Genomic DNA, 13,480 nt, shown 5'->3' on the forward strand with positions numbered 1-13,480 from the left:
AAGACCTGACTGTCACTCTTTGAGGGTCGCGTGTTATCTAAACTCTGGTCCTTCAAGGCTCACTGAGCCAGTGGAGTTTGAATGTCTGCCCAGTTCTGCTTCATTTCACCACCTCACCACCAGCAAATCGAAGGCTCTAGTCCTCCCACTGGACCCACAAGGGACCACTCCCACAGACCCAATTGCTGGACTAGGGGCTAATCATAACAGTTAGGCCGTGAGCTCTCAGTCTGGGGGCTGTGACCCACAAGGGATTGCACACAGGTGTCAGGGGACACACCCGCCTCTGAGAGATAGGTAAGTGGCAGAAAATCTCATGGCCAAGGAGCAGAGAGCATGGTCCTATGGAAGGGAGGGCATTGGAGAAGGGGGAATTGGCTGATGAGAGAGCTGAGAGCGATGGGAAAGAATCAGGCTCCAATGCACCATGGTTAGTGGAGACTTTAGGGCCCCCTGAGTCTCTTAGTTTCACGCTGTTGAAATAATGGCTGCTTGTCTCCACCCCCGTCGCAAATGACCCAGCAGGCAGGAGAAACGCAGAGGGAAAGACCGAAGATAATGAGCGCTTTGGGCCAGCCAAACAAATAACAACTGCACTTTGCATCAAGCCCTTTTGGTCTGAGCACCTCAAAGCCGGGGGGTGAGTCTCACCATCCCCTTCTCCAGATGGGGAAACTGAGATGCTGAGATCTGCCCAAACTCGCACAGCGAGCCAGTGTCAGGATCCAGGAGAGCGCCCTGGGCTCCTGTCTGCAAGGCTGTGTTCGAACCACCGCACTTCCCCAGCACCGTCCCACTCCTCTGACTTCACCCAACTCAAAGGCGCGTGCTGGTTAGGTGTGCTGAAGCCGTACCTGCTCGCAGGCTGGCCAGGTGCTCCCCTGCCTCTGTGCTGCGGCCGCTGCATGGGAGGAGAAGGACCCCCTCACCCCCGCTGCAGTTTCTCTCTCACATTCCAGCTGCAGGAGCTCAGTGCTGTGGTTCTCTTCACAGCCCACCCAGCACTCGGTCTCCTTCCCTGCACCTCTGCCAGAGAGCTGCTCCCCGTCTAGTCCTAGGCCCCAGGGACCCAGAGGGGACTCTGATTAAGGCAGCTCTGGCTCTCCTCACCCGGCCTGGCTGCTCAGCCGGCCCACCCAACAGCTGGAGAGCCGCCCTTTCTTGGCCCCCTGGCCGGCTGACTCCAACCCATAATTAGATTGCTCTGGTGGCAACGAACTCACTCCGGAACTAGCAACCGGGCCTCTGCAAACATCAACAATAAATGAACAAGGCAGCCTTGGAAAGCCCATCTCGCCCACGGAGGACCTGATTTACGAGGGAGGCACAAAATAGGACTCGTTCAATTTATCTAGGCAGAGCAGGTCCTGACGCTGCGCCTGGCTCTGATTTGGGAGGCTTTAAATCTCCATATGCTCCCTGCCCGGGAACACTTGCTAGCGAAGGGAGAACCAGCCAGCCCCACCCGTCTCCAAGTACAGCCGCAGCCAGCAGCCGCTGAGCACTTCTCGGTCCTCCCAACCCTCCCGTCTGCCAGCTGGAAAGACGTCAGGGTTGGTGGTTGTTTTGAACGTCCCTGGATGAACACCAGTCAGTGAGCAGCGCTGCCCACTGCCAGGCTCACAGATGGAGCAAGTGTTCCTCTCTCGGGGGAGCTTACAAGCTGCGAGGAAATAGCCCTGTTGTTTAACCTCAAACACGGTTCGGATCGCAGGTGCAATAAACTCTGCCCTGTGCTGTGATGCCATGGGGTACGCCGCGGATGCTACGTGTAACGCTCCCTCCCTGGAGACAGAGTCCAGCGCTCAATGAGAGAAACACGTGTTGAAACTCCCAGGAGACTTCAGCAAGTCAGGGAGGTGAATAACGATGCAGGCACCAACGTGAGCTCTGGCAGCTCACCCACGCAGGTGCCCGTAATACACACACAACACGGATGGGAGATTTGGCTGCCGGTGCCAAATCTCAGCGATGGCTTGTCCATCCCCACGCTGCATCAGTCATTGCCAAAGGGGTAGACCCAGACGGGACAGTCCCAGCACCTGGGATCTGCGTTCTGGAACTGATTCATCCTGGAATATCCCAGCGTCCCTTGCGTGTGACGCCTCTGTGCATTCAGGCCCCTACCGCTAGAAGCCTATGGACTCATTCTAAGGAAGGAGTAGGCAATACGTGAGAGTTAGACAGCCTCTCCCAGCCCTTCCTGCATTGCAATTCTTTGTCCAGAGAGCAGGTCAGGGATCTCCTCTCATTGCCGGACAGGCCATCCTGACGAAGATGCACCTAGACGGACAGGTAGATTCTGGGAACAGCATATATTGAAACGATTGCCCTAGGGTGAACCAGCAGGGGGGAGCAGGGCACAAGGCGGGCAAAAGGAATATGCCCCAAAAGAGGTTTTAGACAAGATGTTATTGACCCAGAGCATTGGGAAACGGTGGCTAGCAGTCAAACCAACTGACAACACGCCGTAGACAACGGAGAGCCGGTGTTGGGGAACAACCATTGGTGTGATCGCGTAACAAAGGCCGTACATGCATCTATGAGACGGCGATGCTTTCCATGCACTGCGCCGTCTCTGTTTCTAAACACTGGGGCAGCCATTTTGCTCTGAGAGAGGTTCCTGCTACAGAGGTGACTCTTACACACCGGGCTCTCTCTTGGAGTGAGGAGCGCGGAGGGGAGGGGTCCATTCAGGCTGAAAATAGCATGCTCATGGTTACTGTGGTGACCTGGGCTTCTCGTTTCAGACAGAGCCCAGCACTGCACAGACAAATGGGAAGACAAATAATGGGCAGAGCTGGGCCAGAACCCAACCTGTGGCTCTGAGCATCCCTTGGACTTTGGAGGGGCCCAATCTGGACCCTAACGTTACAGCCCAGGATCTTCTGGAAGTGGGCTGAAGCGTCCAGTCCTTTAGAAAGTAATGATTCTGGTGCAGTCCCAGAGACGGACACAATGTGAAGAGCTGGTTCCCATGCCTAGTGGAACTGGGCCCCCACAGTTCGCGTGGTACCACATTTCACTCACACGTCAGTCTAAAACGGTGTCATAAGAATGTCTGCCCAGTGCTTCCCCTCCAAGAATCTCCAGGGGCTTTCCAATGCTTGGAAAGTATCCTTGTCTCTGTGACATGACACCCCAGATGCTTTATGGAAATGTGGTTACGATAGGACTATGGTATAACTAAGTTATACTTTATGCAAGATGGGTCTTGTCAGATATCATTGGAAAGGTTATAATTTACTGAATGTGTTTGTCGAATTTGTGTGCCTGTATCATTTCTGTATCTGAAGCTGGGAATATTGACCATGTCTCTGTATTTCAAATGGGCTACGCTGGATGAGGCCAAACAATGTTAGTGGCTTATTGAAGAAATGCACACAAGCACAAGGACCACCCCAGAAACTGTGTGCAATAGAAACCTCTCAGAGATAACTCTACACAATGGGAACTGTTTGACACAGGTCACAGCAAAAAAGCTTTCCAGCAAGTGGGGGAAAGATATAAAAGAGGGACAATGACAACATGAGGGGTCCTCACTCTCCCTACAACAACGCACCTGAAATCACCTGAGGAACAAAAACTGAACTGTGGGAAGTGATGGTCCCAGGCTAAGATCTTTAGCTTGTGTAAGAAAACGTGGGAAAGCCAAGGCTACTTGTGCCTTAAGAATCCACCACCTTTGTATCACTCAGGATGAGAATTTGTTAATTTGTATCCTGCCTATCTAGTGTGTTAAGATCAATCTGCGGTTTTTGTTTATTTACTAAGGTAATCTGCTTTGTCTGTTTGCTATCCCTTGAACCACTTAAAATACACCCTTTGTAGTTAATGAACTTATTTCTTGTTTATATTAAAACCCAGTGTATGTCATTTCTAACTGGGGGGGCAAGAATTTGTGCACATCCCTCTTCACATTGAGGAAGAGGGCGGATTTTTATGAGCTTGCGCTGTGCAGATTTTTCTATACAGTGCAAGACAGTCTGGGTTTATCTCCCAAAAAGGGTGTGCACCTGAGTGCTGGGGGAGTCCTTTCACACAGAGCTGACTTCAGTCTGCGTCTGCAGCAGGGTTTGGCCCTATCTGTGTGTGTGCTGCAAGAGGCCGGAGAGCCAAATTCAGCAAAGCAGGGACACTGAACCTTGGCTGGTTGAGCAAGAGAGGCTCAGTGAAATCCCAGTACCTCAGGTGGCATCCCAGAAGGGAAGTCCAAACCATCACAGTCTCCATCCCACAGAGAGAGAAACAGAAGCACAGTGTTTAAGCGATTTGCCTAACACCACACAGTGAACTAGCCCAGCACCCTAACCTCTGAACCATACTGCCTTTAGTTCTATAGCTTCTCTCATTCTGATGTGCATAGGCAGCTGTCCTCTGGGTGTTCCCTTATTTACTCCATATTTTACAACTCTTTCCAAGCCTTGGGGCCTAGGATTCCCACTTGCCTTATGAAAGACAGTCCTTTCGAATGCCCACTATCATCTCCCTAGTGTAGCCTCACTGACATGAATGGCAGATGTGCCTATAGCTCACACTTCATATTCAAAGGGCACGTTTCTGGTGGGCCAAATCCTGAGCTCTTTATTCAGCTTGTACTAAGTCTCTGACTTGGGCAAAACCGAGTAAAGAGCCCTGGATTTGGTCTATAGACTTCAGTGCAAATTAAGGTGCTGAGCATTTGGCTCATTAAAAATAACCATTTAATGGAGGCATAATTCTGTTTTCTTGCTTCCATTTCCACCATATTCATTTGACAGATTTAATTTTAAAAGAAGGGGAAATTCTTGGGAGTCTGGGGGGGAAAAGAAGCAATTCATGCTTATGCTTTTGTCTGCCCTGTGCTGAAAGGCTGAGAGACTAGGGCTGTTTCTGAGATAGTAAAAGTTCTTTTTTTTATCATTTTTCTTCTTTTTTATACTGGTTGCTATTAATTTTAGGCTCTCCTGGCATTCTGCAGCCAATAAAAAGGCCAATAAAATGCTCTTTTTTCTCCTGCAAATTGTTGCTGCTTTTCACAGAAGAATCAGAGATCAGGGTTGGAAGAGACCTCAGGAGGTCAAAGTCCAACCCCCTGCTCAAAGCAGGACCAACCCCAACTAAATCATCCCAGCCAGGGCTTTGTCAAGCCGGGCCTTAAAAAGTTCTAAGGATGGAGATTTCACCACCTCCCTAGGTAACGCATTCCAGTGCTTCACTGGCCTCCTAGTGACTCTCTCCAATTTGTCCACATCTCTTCTGTAGTGGGGGACCCAAAACTGGACGCAATACTCCAGATGTGGCCTCACCAGTGCCGAACAGAAGGAACGAATCACTTCCGTCGATCTGCTGGCAATGCTCCTACTAATGCAGCCCAATATGCCGTTAGCCTTCTTGGCAACAAGGGCTCACTGTTGACTCATATCCAGCTTCTCGTCCACTGTAACCCCTAGGTCCTTTTCTGCAGAACTGCCGCTTAGCCAGTCGGTCCCCAGCCTGTAGCGGCGGGTGGGATTCTTCCGACCTAAGTGCAGGACTCTGCACTTGTCCTTGTTGAACCTCATCAGATTTCTTTTGGCCCAATCCTCTCATTTGTCAAGGTCACTCTGGACCCTATCCTGACCCTCCAGCATATCTGCCTCTCCCCCCAGCGTAGTGTCATTTTAGTCCCCACCACGTGCTGCAGAAAGTAGGTGCGACCACTCTGCTTCCAAACGCCAGTGGTCTTTGCTGCAATTAGGTTGTAGCGATTTACATGGAGGGCAGAGCTAGTGCTACTCTGGCCACTCAGCTCCCTTCACGAATGCACCTAAGGTCAGTCCCAAATCCTGCAGACGGTGCTCAGAGTCTGGCAGGGTCAACCCGCTGATGGAGAGGGCTTATGAGGCAAGCTTACAGGCTTCAATGCTTAGAAAATACGGAGTCCGAGGAATCCTCTTAGCCGGGGATCAGCTATCTGCTGGTGACTGAGCTAACGGAGTCCCGTTCCGAGAGAAATAAACTCCTGCAGATCTACCCCAAGTAATGGTTTGCTGCCAAAGTTTTTATTTCTGAATGTCATAAAAACCAAAGAGTCGCCGTATTAAATCCAACCGTTGGCCCAAGAAGTCTGGTATCATTTCACATCCAGGAGCCACTGCCTGATGCTTTGGAGCAAGGACAAATGCCCTAATGGACAGCGTTTTACAGTGAGAAGAAAGTAATCCCTCCTGCCCCCCAGCAATCCATGGATCTCGTGAAATGCCAATAACATAACTTGCCAGCTCAGGTGTCTGTTCTGTCTTTATCCCAGGTGGTTGTCTGGGGCTCTTTCACCTTCTCGTCTGGCTAGACACTAGTTGCTCTGCAGCAGGGTTTTAGCTTTGGGCTCATTTTATTGTCCGCTGCTCTGCACACTTACAGTGCTGTATAACTGTAAATATCAGCATATATATCATAAGAACGGCCACACTGGGTCAGACCAAAGGTCCATCTAGCCCAGTATACCGTCTTCCGACAGTGGCCAGTGCCAGGTGCCCCAGAGGGAGTGAACAGAACAGGGAATCGTCCAGTGATCCATCCCCTGTCGCTCATTCCCAGCTCCTGGCAAACAGAGGCTAGGGACACCATCCCTGCCCATCCTGGCTAATAGCCATTGATGGACCTATCCTTCATGAATTTATCTAGCTCTTTTTTGAACCCTGTTAGTGTCTTGGCCTTCACAACATCCTGCGGAAAGTATGTTGTGTGAAGAAATACTTCCTTTGCTTGTTTTAAACCTGCTGCCTCTTAATTTCATTTGGTGACCCCTAGTTCTTGTGTTATGGGAAGGAATAAAGAACACTTCCTTATTTACTTTCTCCATAAAGTAAATAAGGATGTAGTAAATACCAGATGCAGGCAAACTTTTCAGTGAGACTAAACCAATTGGGCCTTTCTCCAAAAACCTGGAACTGAACTCCAGCAGCTGTGGGTGCTGAGAAAGTCTGGTTAACTCTTTGGGGCCCCACGATGCAGTGATTACCTCAGAGGTTGTGAAAGGGGAATTTGGGCCTGGTAGACTAATTAACCAGCCAGGGGGGAAGCTGGAGAGTGGACCAGGATGAATTAGAAATGAAGCCCAGCTGAGGGATAGCAGGGCCTGTCTCCAACAAGAGCTGCGTGAGCTCAGTTGGGGAGAGGAGACCAGGTGGGAAGTGCCCCGTCTGTAGGAACCTGAACCATCTGGAGCCTGCCGGAAACCTTGAGGAAAGGGAGGAGCGTGCCAGCCCCTGGAGAAGGGACTGATTGGACCAGGGAGCAGCAAGAGCAGCAGATTGACACCCGTGCAGAGGTGACAGCCCGCTGAGCCCAGCCCGGCGGAAGGGTTGGATACATTGGTGCTGGACTTGGATAAAGGGCTCTGTGACCCCGGAAGGGGCAGGACGCTGTAAAGTGACCTGGTTGGAGGGCCAGAGCTCTGCTACATCTGGAATAGGCTAAAAGAAGGTGGAGGAAACTGAGGCAAAAGGCACTGCAATGCTACAGCCAGTCAGGAGGGGGCAGGTTAGGGTGGCTACTTTGCCACAGGCCCTGATTCCGCAAGGTACTTCAGCACGTGCCTAACGTTAAGTTGCACCACCGAAGTTAATGAGATGAGGCAACTGACAGGTTCAGAGAGCTCGGTCCTGCTCCCACTAAAGTCAGCGAGAAAACGCCCATTGACTGCTAGGGTGCAGGATCAGGGCCGAAGCCAGGGCCATGCTTAAGGGCCTTGTGAACCTGGGCCTTCCTGCTGCTGTTCGTTCTGCAGCACCTCTGGCTTCGTTAGGAAACAGCAGAAACGAACATCTACTGCCAGGGCCATTAGGCCATGCTGCGCGGGCCAAGTGAGGAGGCACTGGAGAGCTTGCAGAAAAACAAAAATCCTTGATCCTGATCTGAAAATCCTAAACCAAAAAGGTCTGGGTAAGCCAGCCAATTTTTAAGAACTTATCCAGACCAAACCTCTTAAATTTCAGCCACAACTTGTTCATTTCCCATTTCAAAACCCTTTGAGCCCTACCGAGCTCTCTGCGTCTCACAGGTTTCTAACGCTGCAGCACCCACAGACAGCCCTCTAGACCAGGAGCTAACCGTGTAAATGCTCATAGAGCCTGGGTCACCGTCGTGGCTCCGTCACGCTGGGAATCGCGGCTCACCAAGACCCCTGCCCAGCTGTTGTGACGTTCTACCACGCTGGTGCGCTCCGGGCGCACTGAAGGGATTCTTTGGAAATGCCGACTGACTTTGGTGGCACTGTGCTGGAGCGCCGTGGCTGCTTGTTTGCTTCCCCAAGAACTAGCTTCCTAAACCCAGGGTTGTGAGTTCAATCCTTGAGGAGGCCATCTAGGGATCTGGGGCAAAAATTGGGGATTGGCCCTGCTTTGAGCAGGGCGTTGGACTAGATGACCTCCTGAGGTTCCTTCCAACCCTGAGATTCTATGAAATCCAAATTCTATGAAACTCTAGCGAACCGGCTCATTGGCCCAGGACATTTACAGGAACATCTGGAGACAGTGAAGTCAGGAAATGCCCCCCGATGGTTCATGAGCAAGTGCCTGATTCTCCGCCACCCCGTCCCTTGCATCATCATTGACACAGTGCAAAGAGAGTATACAACGCTGAGCGATCAGGAGGCGATACTGCAAACCCGGATGTGCTCGCACGGACCCTGATGCCACCTGGAAGCAGTAACAAGCCAGAGCCGGCCGGGGATATGGGCTAGTTCAATGTAGATGCCAAAGTGAGTCACCCTCCCCTTAGATTGCTGCATGCAAGGGTGGGCACAATTCCATTTTCACGGCCCACATACCCCTTTTTTTCCCTGTCTACCTGCATGCCCCCACCCCCATGCCTCAGCCCCTGTGCAGACCTCTGAGCTCTTCCAGTGAGGCTAGCAAGGAACGGCACCAGCATGCAGACTGCTTCCATTTTCCTGACCACATCTACATCATTGCTTAGGTGACGAACTGAGTCCAGTCTGCTTCTCGAAGAAATTACGCGCAGGCTTTCAGCCTTGCAGGAGATTTGGAAGGGGCAGCCGGGGGGAATTCAGTCCTGCCCTGGGGCTGAGCCAAGCACAAGTCAATATCGTCACTGCACCCTGGCTACTGAGGCGAGCAGAGCATTGGAAGCAGGGTCTGTTGCAAACCATGCAGGGATGTCCGAGACAGAGGAGAAAGAAATGAAAAAAGAAAATGGCCTTTTTATCCTCTGTGGTATTTTTGGCTGCTTGGGGGCTGATTCCTGTGGCTGTCACTGTTTGGTGCGGGGGAGGGAGATGTCTCCCTTTATAGCAGACACCCAGTATAGCTCCCCGGGACTCCATTTGTCAAGGTGAAAAATTCCCATGAGAGCTGGCCCTCCAGGAACAATCAAGTCATGAGAAATTCAGTTGAGCCGGGAGCATCTCCCAGCTGCCTGCAGCCTCCTCAGCTGCTCTGGGGGCTTCCCGCTGCCAAACCACTGCAAAGAAAAGCTCTGCTGTTCTCTCGCTAGTCCCCACCCTTCTGCAGCTGGTAAAACAATGCCCTGCCTCTCGGCTCTGCTGGGTGGGCCCACCACTCGCTCGCCGGGCCTAGAACTCCGGTGCTTTCTGCTGCCTGGCCATCCCTGGTCTCTGAGCTACGGCGTTCTCCCCCCACTACAATTCACTCCGAAAGGATCTGAAAGGATTGGGGGCCAGATCTGGAGGTCCTGCTTTGGTTTATGACTCAGGCAAACTGGGAGTCGCCCAAAGTCTATACAGAGTGCTTTGGAAAGGCAAAGAGCTACGTACTGTCACCGCAGGCCTGCCTGTCCCTGGCTCTAGAGCGCATGGGGCAGGAGCACATAAGAAGTCTCTCCAATCATCCAAAACAAGGACGGGGACACTTGCCTCCTGGCTGTCAAGGCAATGCAGAGGCTGCTCCTTCCATGCCCCTAAAATGCTATTCCCCCCACAGGATTTGGGAGAGGAGAGAGGGACATATCATCCCCACCTCCAGGCTCGGCTTCAGAGCTGGCCAGCGAGGTGTGGAGCAGTCTAAGCAATCCTCGGAACTATGGCAGAAATTTGGCTTCCTGGGGTCCCTTTTGGGTCAAGATGACTGCAGGCTGCCCCCTAGCCAGGGCTTTGGCAAAATGCCATGATCCAGATCCAATCCAGTGCAAAGAACTGTGTGTGTTACAAGCCTCAGTCTGGGATCATCACATCCCTCTTCTCCATTAGTGTTAATTACTAAGCAGATCACCCCTGGACAAGGATCCAGCGCTGTGATGAGTGACTCTCACCAGCTGTAGAGATTCAGCTCAGCTGAGCATCCGGCAGCTGAAACGAGGCATTTCTGAACTACTTTGGCCCTGAACCTGGGCTGAAGAGCTCACGGGGTTAGGCTTTCACTCAAGAGTCCCACAACTTCCAAAAGAACTCGCAGGACCACTTGTGAAAATGAAAATAAACATTGTGGGACATTCTCAAGGCTCTGGAGACTTTTGAGGATGGGCTTTTGATCCAAGGCACGCGCCTGTCTGGTTTTGCTTTAACCAAGGCTGCCAAGCCACCCCCGATGAAGATGTGACAGTGCTATCAAAAAGAATAACTATTCCAATCTAGCTTCTCTGGCGAGGTTTCTCCACCTTCTCTCATTCTAAAGAATGACTCTTCTATGCCCTGCTTTCGAAAGTCTGTAAGAAACTTCAGGGTGAGCAAACTAGCTTTCTCCCACACAAGCAGAAAGATACATGCAAGGCGATGACTGTACAATGCACCGTGTGCTAGCTCCATGCACGGAGCCTTCTGCTGCAGAACTAGATGCATGTAAATCCCCACACATCAGGATTAGACTTTACCTCTATAATTAATCATTCATTAACAATGAGACCCTGATGCTGGAATAACAAAGAGAGGATGAAAAGACTCTCTGAAGAATCTGAGTTGGGGAAACTTGACTAACCACAAAATCATTCTCACAATGACGATGGGGAAAACACCCCTCAATCATTCCAGAACCATCACCGCAGTACCAGCGCCTGCCAATGCTGTTGAGTTTCCTTGTCATCCCTTTGTAACAGCAAATGCCATAAACCTTTCCCTGCACAGTCTCTGCAAGGAATGCATTTCCCCAGGATTTGACTGTTGCACTTTGTACCCTCTTAGATCCCACCCACTATCCAAGCAAGCCAATGATAGAAGCAATCCTGTGAATAATCAGGAAGGAATTTAGATTATAAATAGGGATATATTTACCTGGTCTGAGTGTGATCAATTGGGTAATCTCAGAGTTCTAAATCCACATACAAATTGAGTCAGGATTACAGCTGTCCGGCACTTCTGAACAATTAGGGTTACATATGAAACTGACTCATGGTTCTGTAATTTCTGCACACACAGTTGATAGATTTTTAGCTAAGTCAACACTTCTCCTTTCTAAAAGAAAAAGAAAAAACAAGGAGGAAGTGATATTTCGCAATAGGATGTGGTGTCTCTATTTCAATTTTTAAAAAACTGTCCACAAGAGTGAAAATAGGTGCCTGGGTGAGAACTGTGACATCTCTGAACATGGCTGGGTGGGAACATCCCATCACACGTGCCGTACTGGGTCAGACGATGGTCCATCTTGTCCAGAATCTGGATTCTGACAGTGGCCGGTTCCAGAGTTGGGAGGGGAGTGCACAGAACACGGCAATTATGGAATGATCCACCCTTGAACTTATCCAGTTCTTTTTTGAACCCAGTTATACTTTTGGCCATCACACAGCAATGAGTTCCACAGGTTAGTTGTGCGTTGTATGAAAAAGTACTTCCTCTTGTTTGTATTAAACCTGCTGCCTATTAATTTCATTGGGTGAGCCCTGGGCTTTGTATTGTGGGAGAGGGTAAATAACACTTCGCTAATCACTTTCTCCACCCCATTCATCATTTTATAGAATTTGAACGTATCGGCCCTCAGTCAACGATTCTCTAAGCCGAACACCCCTAACCTTTTTAATCTCTCCCCATATGGAAGCCGCTCCAGACCCTTGATCATCTTTGTTGCCTTTCTCAGAACCTTTTCCAGTTCCACTCTGGTCTTTTTGAGATGGGGCGACCAGAACCGGGCACAGTACTCAAGGTGTGGGTGCACCATGGATTTAGATAGTGGCAATATGATATTTTCGGTCTCTTTCCCAATAGTTCCTAACATTCTGTTAGGAATGTTGACTGTTGCTGAATAATGAGCAGTTGTTTTCAGAGAACAATCTACAGTGACTCCACAATCTCTTTCTTGGGTGGTAACAGCAAACTCAGACCCCATCCCAATGCTGTTTATCCTACCAAATGGAACATCTCCTGTGATACACAGTCCTACCGCATGCTTTTCTGAAGGCCATCACTGCATCCCAGCAGCTACTGGGCAAAGGAAGCAGGTGTTTTTAAGGAGGTGAATCAGTGAGAACCCAGATGGAGCCCACCTCTGTCAAAACTGGACATACAGCACCATCCACCCATGGAAAGATCACAAAGAATACTAGCCCTATTCACAAGAGAGCGAACATTGCCCCCCACCCAAAATCTCAGGCAGGAGGAAGGTTGACCCATTCCTTCCAGGATACTCAAGAAACTTCTCAGATGGTATTTTCTGAGAGACCCTTGGATGCAGGAGACTGTGATGTTGTGCAAGTCATACGTTCTCTGCCTCAGTTTCACCATCTGTACAATGGGGATGATAGCACTGCCCTGCCTCACAGGGGCGTGGTGGGGATATATAAGTAACCTAGACTGATAACTCCACTAACTGGAACTTCCAAAGGAATCCATGCCATTGACCCTGTCCTTTCTCCTCTCAGCCACCTCATCTCCTCAGCAAGTATCTCCTCTCCTCATCTCTACAGTCCTGGAGCTTTTGGGGGGCACTGAGGGAGGGACCCCGAAAAGAGGGTGGTATCCCAGTGGGGACACAATCCCAGACCAACTCAGCGAGCAGGGGCTGAGGTTTGTGAATGCCGGCGAAGCTCAGACTAAGGACGTTTGCCGTTCCAGGCCGAGGCTGCATACAGCTCTGCTCTCCACATCCCCTGTGGGGTCCTATCCCTGACACACCAACAAGGGAGAGCACACAACAAACAAAACGCACCTCTCTCGCCCACCCCTCCCAATACACGCAGACCCCAAACGCCAGGTATAACATGCTGCCGGGATTCCCAGAGCTGTGACCCCATTGTGTTTGGCAACAAAGGAGTATGGTTTAAGTGTTACGGAAGTGTTCCACTTTTCCTGCAAGTCAATTCAGTGCTGTGCTTGAAGGGAAGGGTCTGTTTACCCCAGTTGAATTAATAAATTGCAATGTACTAACTCAGCAGAGCAGCAAACTTAATATCTACTGGGAATGCACAGGGGTAGAGGCTTTTCATTGCAGAGAAACATCTCTGAGGACCTCGGGAGCCTGAGGTCACTAACTGTGACCTGCTAGGTGAGGTTCGGGCCAGGAAAGACTCAAGGAGACGACAGCCGGGTGCGGCAGGAAGCTGAGACACAGTCTAA

The 13,480-nt window shown here is 50.5% G+C and overlaps 1 protein-coding gene across 6 annotated transcripts in view; it reads right to left on the minus strand.

The window, feature by feature from the left end:
* The window catches only part of CMKLR1 (chemerin chemokine-like receptor 1), a 65,404-nt gene that overhangs the window by 17,704 nt on the left and 34,220 nt on the right, over positions 1–13,480 (minus strand). For 3 of the 6 annotated variants that reach the window (XM_043529617.1, XM_027820762.3, XM_037878964.2), the window contains exon 2: positions 11,207–11,386. The exons of 2 other annotated variants lie outside the window; for them this stretch is intronic. The gene's annotated coding sequence lies outside the window, so the exon portion shown is untranslated. Of the gene's footprint in view, positions 1–854; positions 1,092–11,206; positions 11,387–13,480 lie in introns of those variants that run through there. One more of the 6 variants, XM_043529614.1, reaches the window with a different exon arrangement.

The sequence above is a fragment of the Chelonia mydas genome, chromosome 15, assembly GCF_015237465.2.
Source record: "Chelonia mydas isolate rCheMyd1 chromosome 15, rCheMyd1.pri.v2, whole genome shotgun sequence".
NCBI classification, from domain to species: domain Eukaryota; kingdom Metazoa; phylum Chordata; order Testudines; family Cheloniidae; genus Chelonia; species Chelonia mydas.